Genomic DNA, 9,434 nt, shown 5'->3' with positions numbered 1-9,434 from the left:
GACTCTCTGACGCAAGTCATTGTAGGCTCGTAGCTCACAACCATTGGTCATCGCTTCCTCTTCATTTTGTTCGCCATCCCTTCCCATTAGTAGTGACCCCCTTTTCCGCCTTCCACCATCGTGCACTAGGAATGCATCAACCTCGAAGTAAAAAAGCCAAAAGAAATCAAAACTTTGGCAATGCCTTACTCGAAGGAATCACGAACATGTTCAGGAAAGGACCAGAGTGCCTTGTCTCACATGGAATTAGAGAGGGAGAGTGCAGCAAGAGAAGAAGGAGAGGGATGGGGAAAGCAGCAGTAGACACCGTCTTTTATATATATTGATTTATTATAAGATCTTGGTACAAGTTTTGAAAAATTAATCAATATTTAAAAATTTAATTCATACCTAATCTGAGCTTATAAATTAAACAACAACATTGGAATGACTAAACTCATTCTCATTCTAGTATACTATCAAATCCATTCTCATTCCTATTCCTACACCCAAACAAAACGCCCCCTGAGGTTTAGGTTTTAGGGTTTTAGTTCACCAATCGATTGATATAACTCACCAATATATTGGTGAACCCTAAAATAGGATTTTTCATCGCTAAACCCTCAAGCACATACCTGTAGGATCGAAAAGAATTTAGATATCTCCACAATAGCATGATATTGTCCACTTTGGGCCTAAACCCTCATGGTTTTGCTCTTGGGCTCTACCCAAAAGGCCTCATGCCAATGGAGATATCTTTCTCTTATAAACTCATAATTTTTTCCATGTGTTTTCAATGTGGGACTATGTTTGCAACCTTGCAACCCCAACAATCCCCCCCTCAAACAAAGGACCACGAGCTTTCCACGTCCGATCCTCGACCCATCAGGTCTTCTTGCCCCTCGGTCTACCCGACCTACTAGGACTTCCTTGCCTAGCTGTAACTAGGACTTCCTGCCCCTCGGTCTACCTGACCTACTAGGACTTCCTTGCCTAGCCGCAACTAGGACTTCCTGCCCCTCGGTCCACTCGACCTACTAGGACTTCCTTGCCTAGCCGCAACTAGGTCTTCCTGCCTGGTGTCTGGTCCTCTTGATCTGAACATAGGAGCCCCCTACTTTCTTTGTTCGAGGTCAATATTGTACTCACATGGTTCAATCAGACCATAGCTCTTGTGCACAGTCGGTGGTTAAACCTTCTGGCAGTCCGGGCTCTGATACCAATTGTAGGATCGAAAAGAATTTAGATATCTTCACAATAGCATGATATTGTCCACTTTGGGCCTAAGCCCTCATGGTTTTGCTCTGGGGCTCTACTCAAAAGGCCTCATGCCAATGGAGATATCTTTCTCTTATAAACCCATAATTTTTTCCATGTGTTTTCAATGTGGGACTATCTTTGCAACCTTGCAACCCCAACAATACCTTCCAACCCCAACAATACCTTCCAACCCCAACAATACCTTCCTTCAATGTACCAATCAATCCCAATTACATTATGTAAGATGAATCCTCTATTCCCTGGACTTTACGCTTGGAGCTTTCTCATCTCTGGGTTTTCATCTATCCTTGCATATGATGTCGTGATATGCTCAAGTTTCCTTCTTTTGCCAAGAATCCGGTCCTTGGTCTTCTTGGTTTTTATTTTCCTTGCATCCAGTCTTCCAACCTGTATCTGACCCTCGACCTCCTTAGAATTCTTTTAACCTACATACTCATAACTCATAACTAAAGTGAGATTCAACGTATTAATCTAAACTTAAATAATTGTTAATTATTAAAAATCTCATTTTTAATGTTTAACACTCTATTTAAACTAAGCTAACTTTTAACATATCATAATATTAATTATTTAAAAGATGATACCGATATAATAAGTATAAAAATTATAAAATCATATCATAATACAGCAAGCATGAACTTAAATATGTTATTTCTCTTCCTTTGTCAAATATCAAATAAAATGAGACACTCCCCCTTTACTTATGCATTCTTAAGATATAGGGCATACTCTTATAATTCATAAACACAAACACATAAATAAGGATGAGACACTCACCCTTAACTTATGTAACGATAGGGTACACCCCTTCACGTAACAAAAGCAAACAATTAATCAACAATGAGGCACTCCTCCTTAACTTATGCAACAATAGGGTACACCCCTGCATATCATAAAAATAACCAAACAATCAATGATGGGACACTCCCCCCTCGAGCATCCGACACCAGATGTTATCATCACTAGGGATCCTGTAGCGGATGATCTAGAGGATGATGCTTAGTTTGATTAATTCTTTTGATTGATTTAATGCTAGGCTTTGATACCATGCTTAGACCCAATATGAACAGTGATCCTGTCGAGAAGATGAGAAGACAGAACCTGTCGGTGTGATATGGCTAGAATGCTAACCAAGTCGCTATGCCCGGGAGGGGAGGATAAGATGAGTTATCTTCTATGTTGACCAAGTCGTTAGAAAGTCTCTGGTCAATGCTACATGCAAGCAGGGCTCGAGTTTCCCCAGTCCTTAGCACCTTGATGCTCAAGGCGAATCCCACGAATATATAAGAAGCAGACTATAAGAGGCAGCGGTCGCTAGAGGTGACGACGGCAACTGCTGAAGGCAGCTCTAAGGATGGCGACGGTCGGAGAGAGCAGTAACGGTCAAAGAGGCAGCGACAGCTGTTGGACCAGTACCGGGAACAGCGATAACGGCGATGAGGGCGAGGAGAGGTGCAATCGATGACGACGGAGGTCATGGACGACAATCGTGAGGGAGAAGGGAGCTACTGCGGCACTGGAAATGAGACCAACGGTCGCCGATGTCAATAGGAGGGAGAAGCATCGCTGACAATGGCATGGAGAGGAGAAAAGGGGGAGGAGGGGAAGTCGGCGTGCTAACTAGAGCCCTCATGGGTGAGGGCGAGGGGTTGCGGGCAGTGGATGTGACTGACGTCGAAGGCGACAAAGGTAACATCGGTGTGCACCCCCACTACGGTGGCCAGGCGCGAGGAAGCCAGCCCCGGAGGGCACTACCAATAAGAGGAGAGGCGACCCGTGTGCTTCCAACGAGAGGAGAGGCGACGAGGTGGCCCAAGCGTGTGTCCTTGTGGTGGCGGTGCCGAAACCATCCCAAAGACCTCCTCCTCGCATGAGGAACAGTGTCCCCCATAAAAAGCAAAACCCTCCCCTTTGAAAAGACTAAATTTCCTTTCTTCTCCACATGTCCTTATCTCATCATCGGATCAAATAGTATCATACCATTATTGAGATATATGAATTTTTTTAGTCCTAACAAGTGGTTTCAGAATCATGATCAAGATTGAGCCATGTGAGTGAAATACTAGGCATCGAACGAAGGAGGTGGGTACTCTCAAAGGAGTTAACTCTAAGTAAAAAGTCTAAGACAAGGAGAAATGAATGCTTGACTGAAATCTTGAGATATGAATCCTAGAAGATAAAAAGTACAAGTCAAGGATGAGCATGTGCTTGATAGAAATTTTGAGAAAGTAATCCCCTAAATGGTGAAAAGTTTTAAAGAAGAAGAGTAATCTCGATTGAGTTGATGGCTAAGAGGAGGTGACTTGCTGCAAAGCTAGACTCCTTGCAGTCCTGAGAGAACAACAGTCATCTGTTGCCCAGATAACAGATTCCAAAATATTGATATTTGTCCAAAATATGAGTGATCCGGTCCGGAAGCTGAGTCAGACGGACCGTCGGGTGAGGTGGCGAGAATGTTGACTGAGTCGCGATGTCCCGGAGGGGGGTGTGCTGAAATGACTCCCGTGTTGACCAATTCTTCAAAAGTCCTCTTGTCAACGCTACCTGCAGCCAACGACCGGGTTGACCCGGCCCCCGGTACCCCAATGCTCGAGGCAGATCCAACGAATATATGAGTACAAGAATAAGCCGTGAAATAATGAAAATGCATATGAAATATGAACGAGGAACGTACCCTGGCCCAGGGGGGCGCCCTCGGATGGGACGCGGCTCGAGTTGTCGCGACCCGGAAGGGTAGATGACTCCAATCAGGCTATAGAGCAGGATCTGACGATGAGGAGCTGGACGCGGCACGGAACCGGGAGATGAGCCGTAGGTCGGGATATAATACCGGCACGCAGACCGGGATAAGGCACCGACACGCAGGCCGGAAAGTGAGATCGGCACGCAGACCGGGATAAGAGACCGGTACGCAGACCGGGATAAGAGACCGGTACGCAGACCAGGATAAGAGACCGGCACGCAGACCAGAAAGCGAGATTGGCACGCAAGCCGAGATTTGACATACAAACTAGAATCTAACACGTCATAAGACGCAGAGACTGCAACATAGCCACGGCTCGAAGGCCGGAACACAACTATACGGATCAGATACCAGATCAGCGTAGGAAATGTATGACGGCACGGGTCGGAGGCCGTTTACGATGATGGGGGACGGCTGTGACTCGGAGGTCATCTGAGGCAATAGAAACCGACTGCGGTTCAGGGCAGATGTTGCAAGAGCGCGGTCAGCAGATGATCTCACAGCGACAATAAAATGGACGACGACCCCGGAAGGCAGTATCGGATGGCGGTGAACAGTGAGCAGCGGAGAGAAAGACGCTGGTAAAGGAGTAGGACGCTAGTAAGGGGGGAGAGGGAGGCGAAGCTGAGATGCCGGCGGCCATTGGACGCGGCTGTGAACGCCGACAGCTAATCCGATGGTTGGGCGGCGACGAACGGCCCAAAGGGAAGTGACCGGTAGCTGTGAACGCCGGTGTGCCAAGGGAGAGGGAAGCGGTAGACAAGGCAGCTGTGTGTAGGAGGGAGGAGGTGGCGACCGGCGTCATTAGCTCGGGAAGGGGAGGAGGCTGTCGTCGCTGGCATCGAGAGAAGAAGGAAGGAAACGCTGTCGTCGCTGGCGTCGAGAGAGGAGGAGGAAGGAAAGGTTGTCGCCGCTGGTGAGGAGAAGAGCGGTAGAGGGTCTCTCCGGCGACGGCATCACGCGGGAGATGAAGGGAGCAGCACTGTCGTCGCCGGCGTAGAGAGGAGAAGGAAAAAAGAGGGGAGATGGGCGGTTGTCGGGCCGGCGGCAGCGCAGCGAGAAGGAAGATGGTGCTGTCGTCGTCACTGTGGGGAGGAAGAGGAGGAACGACGGCGATTGTTGGCTCAGAATCGGCGAGTAGCAGCAGGATGCAGCGAACAAAAATAAAACAACGAAAGAAGAAGTTGCCTCACTTCTGTTCTCAAAAGAAACACACAGCACTCAAAAAAACGCACAGTGAAAAACGTAAGAAAATCTTTTCTGTTATGGAATGCCAATTACAGCTTCGAGGGCCTCTTTAAATACACCACAAAACAAGACTTATTCCACTACTTATCCCATTAAAATAGGAATTAAAATAGGAAGACTAATTCAATGTTTATCCCATAGGAAAGGCTAAGATAGAAGAGATTAACGTGGCTAACTTAATTATGTCGAGGATTAAATTCTCACATTACCCCTCCTAATCCTGACATGACTCTAAGTCTCGGATGCCGAGTAGTTGTCGCATAGTAGCTAACTTCACTCCTGACAATGCTTTAGTTAAAACATCCGCTCGCTGTTCTCCGGTATTAACGAACTCAACCACAATTTGTCCCTTCTCAACACATTCTCTGATAAAGTGAAACCTTGTGTCTATATGCTTGTTTCGACCATGGAATACCGGATTCTTCATGAGTGCTATAGCAGATTTGTTGTCAACAAACAAAGTTACCGGCTTTGGCTTTTCACCAGTTAATTCGCTAGTAAGACTCCTCAACCACAAAGCATGACAGGCCGCAGTTGTGGCTGCCATGAATTCTGCCTCACAAGATGAAAGCGCCACTGTCTTCTGCTTCTGTGAATTCCAGGACACCAAGCTTTCATTAAAATAGAAAGTCATTCCACTTGTGCTTTTCCTCCCATCGAGATCACCGGCTAAATCACTGCCCGAGTAGCCGAATATACTAATTTCCGGGGATCCCTTTATGTAAGCAAGTCCAAAATGGATTGTACCTTTCAAATACCTGAGAATCTGTTTGACCACTTTGTGATGCATGGTTGTAGGCCTTTCCATGTATCTGCTCGCCATCCCGACAGGATATGACAAGTCTGGTCGTGTGTGTAGCAAATATCTCAGGCAACCAATGACGCGTCTGTACTTTGTGGCATCAACTGGGGTCCCTTCCAAGTCTTTATGCAGTTGTGTCTTGGGTTCCATCGGATGTTTTGTGGCATTACAATCTGCCATCTTGAATTGAGACAGAATTTTCTTAGCATAAGTTGATTGTCTAAGTAAAATTCGGCTCTTGTGTTGTTCCACTTCAATCCCTAAGTAGTAGGAGAGAAGACCCAACTCACTCATCTCAAATTCTGTCATCATTTGTTGCTTGAACTTGTTGATTCTTCCTGTGCTACTTCCTGTCACGATGAGATCGTCGACATACACTCCAACAAGTATACTTGCTTCTCCTTCACCTCTTGTATATACTGCATGTTCTTGAATACATTTTTTTGAAGCCGAGCTCTACCAGACTCATGTTCAGCCGCATGTTCTTGAATACGTCACCGCTTGGAACATGCGGCTGAACAGCTTATGTTCTTGTTGGAGTGCCACAGTCCATAGAGGGCCTTGAATAACCTGTACACCTTATGTTTCTGATTTTGTACCTCAAACCCTTCCGGTTGAGAGACGTATATTTCTTCTTCTAACTCTCCGTTAAGGAATGCTGACTTCACATCTAGATGGTGTACCTCCCAGCTTCGATTCCCTGCAAGTGCAAGAATGACTCGAATAGTATCAAGTCTAGCGACCGGTGCAAATACCTCTTCAAAGTCGATGCCTTGTCTTTGTACATAGCCTTTAGCAACTAATCTTGCTTTATGCTTAACAACTTTCCCAGCTGAATCTTTCTTCAGTTTGTACACCCACTTTAGGCCAATAGGTTTGTGGCCTAATGGGAGCTCAGTTAGGGTCTAGGTCTTGTTCATCTCAATAGTTTCCAGTTCTTCCTTCATTGCTTCGTACCAGCAAGCCTCGGTTGCAGCCTCTTGGTAACAGGTTGGCTCTTCAGACATCATCAGCATTACCTCATTCTCTTCTTCATCAATACCAACCACTTCCTCAGTGTTGGCATAGATATCGGCAATGGATCTAAACCGAACTGGCCCTTCATGAGAGTCAGGTGAGATAGTTGTATGGGTGCTCGATGATGATGTAGATGGACTTGATCCTCTTGTCGATGATGATGTAGATGGACTTGATGCTCTTGTCATGGGTACCACGGCTGTTGCCGGTGGTGCGACATCTTCTGTTCCTGCCTCAATGTCTGCTACAACAATCACCTCGTCGGTGTCGAGTACATCCTCCACCATAAACTTAGGTAAGTTTTCTTCATGGTTAGCACCTGCAGTCCATGTCCATTCACTATTTTCTTGAAATACTACATCTCTACTTACTTGTAGCTTGCCATGCCTTGGATCAAATAGACGATGAGCTTTGCAGCCTTCCTCGACACCCAAGTATACCATAGGTGAACTCCTGTCGTCAAGTTTCTTCAGGTGAGGGGTTGTATTTTTCACGTATGCAACACAACCGAACACTCTCAAGTGGGCGAGATGTGGCTTTCTCCCCATCCAGGCTTCAAATGGGGTACGGTCTCCTAGTGCCTTAGTTGGGAGACGATTTAGCAGATAGACAGCATGCCTAACTGCCTCTCCCCAGAACCTTGCTGGCATATGTGTACCCTTGAGGAGAGATCTTGCCATGGCCATCACAGTGTGGTTACGGCCCTCCACAACGTCATTCTGTTGGGGTATGTAGGGAGCCATAAGGTGCCGCTCGATTCCTTCATTTTCACAGAATCGAGTGAACTCTGTGGATAGAAATTCACCACCACGGTCTGTCCGGAGTGTTTTGATCTTGTACTCAGTCGTGTTCTCCGTCACGGACTTGAATTTCTTGAATGCTTGGAATGCATCCTTCTTTGCTGCCAACACAAATACCCACATCCATCTTGTACAATCATCAACAATCAACAGGAAATATTTGTTACCAGCCAGTGTACTTGGTGAAATTGGCCCGCAAATATCAGCATGGAGAAGTTCCAACGGCTTCGTCGCTCTAAAGTTGGCTTGGTGCGGGAATGGCGACCTTCCATGTTTAGCGACCACACATACCTCGCAAAGCTTGTTCGGCTGAGGCAATAGTGGCACATCAACCGCCAACTTCTTCTCCCCCAACAGCTTCAAGTCATGGAAATTGACATGTCCAAGCCTTGCATGCCATAACCAGGTCGGATCTTCTAGGCTTGCTAGGAGACAGATTTGCTTGAATGTCTTCAAGGTTATCTTGTACAAGCGATTTTGCGTTCGCTTTACCAGCATCAAGAGCTTCCCGCTTCTATCAATTATCTTCATGGCATCTCCTTCCATGTGCACCTCGTTCCCAGTTTCTGTCAATTGACCAAGACTTATGATATTACTACAAAGTCTCGGAATGTAGTATACCTCGTGGAGAGCCTTCTGATCGCCGTTCTTGCATTCGAACACCACCGTTCCCTTGCCCATGATCTCAATGGTTGATCCATCGCCAAACCTCACCCTCCCGGTGATGGTTTCATCCAGCTTTTGAAATTTCTCACGATGGCCAGTCATGTGGTTGCTGGCACCATTGTCAAGGTACCAAACGTCCTTATCTTCTTTCTTAACGCCTCGGTACATCTCTGGTAGCAACCTCTCTTCACTGAGTAGAATGGTATCCTGCCGCTCACGCCTAGCGTCAGACTCCTCGTGGGACACGGTCATCATCAGTGCCGGCTCTTCATCGGTGGCACAAGTGAGGTGAGCCTCATCATCACGCCGCTTGTTGTAGCATTCGGACGCATAATGCCCCATTTTCTCGCAATTGAAACATTTTATATGTCTCTTGTCTCGAGTGCCACTGTTGTTGTCGCTAGTCCCTCCTGCACTGTCTTGGCGTTGCGTACCACGGCCACGACCGTGCCCTCGCCCACGTCCACGCCATTTGCCACGACTAGGGCTGCTGGACCCACGCCCCTTTCCTCCTGACGAAGTGTCCACACTGCTCCCCTTCTGTCACATTTGCCATTCGGCATGAGTTAATAGGAGCTCACCTTCAGTGTCGTTGGTGTTGCTGCGTAGTTGTAGCGTTCGTTCTTCGTACGCCTTCAGTCGTCCTATAGCCTCCTCAAATGGTATAGACTCAAGGTCGTAGAATTGCTCAATACCAGCAACAATAGGAAAGAATTTATCAGGACAGAATCGAGCAATTTTTTTACCAACGAGGAATCTTCAAGCGTGGCACCAAGGGTGGAGAACTTGCTGCTTAGGGCGCTGAGTTTACCAGCAAACTCATCAATCGTTTCGGTTTCTTTCATCCGGAGAGCGTCAAACTCGCTCTTCAATGTTTGTACACGTGCCTTCTTCACCC

The sequence above is a fragment of the Zingiber officinale genome, chromosome 6A (genome assembly GCF_018446385.1).
Source record: "Zingiber officinale cultivar Zhangliang chromosome 6A, Zo_v1.1, whole genome shotgun sequence".
Taxonomy (NCBI): Eukaryota; Viridiplantae; Streptophyta; class Magnoliopsida; order Zingiberales; family Zingiberaceae; genus Zingiber; species Zingiber officinale.
The sequence above is the reverse complement of the archived record's forward strand: the minus strand, read 5'-3'. Positions refer to the sequence as shown.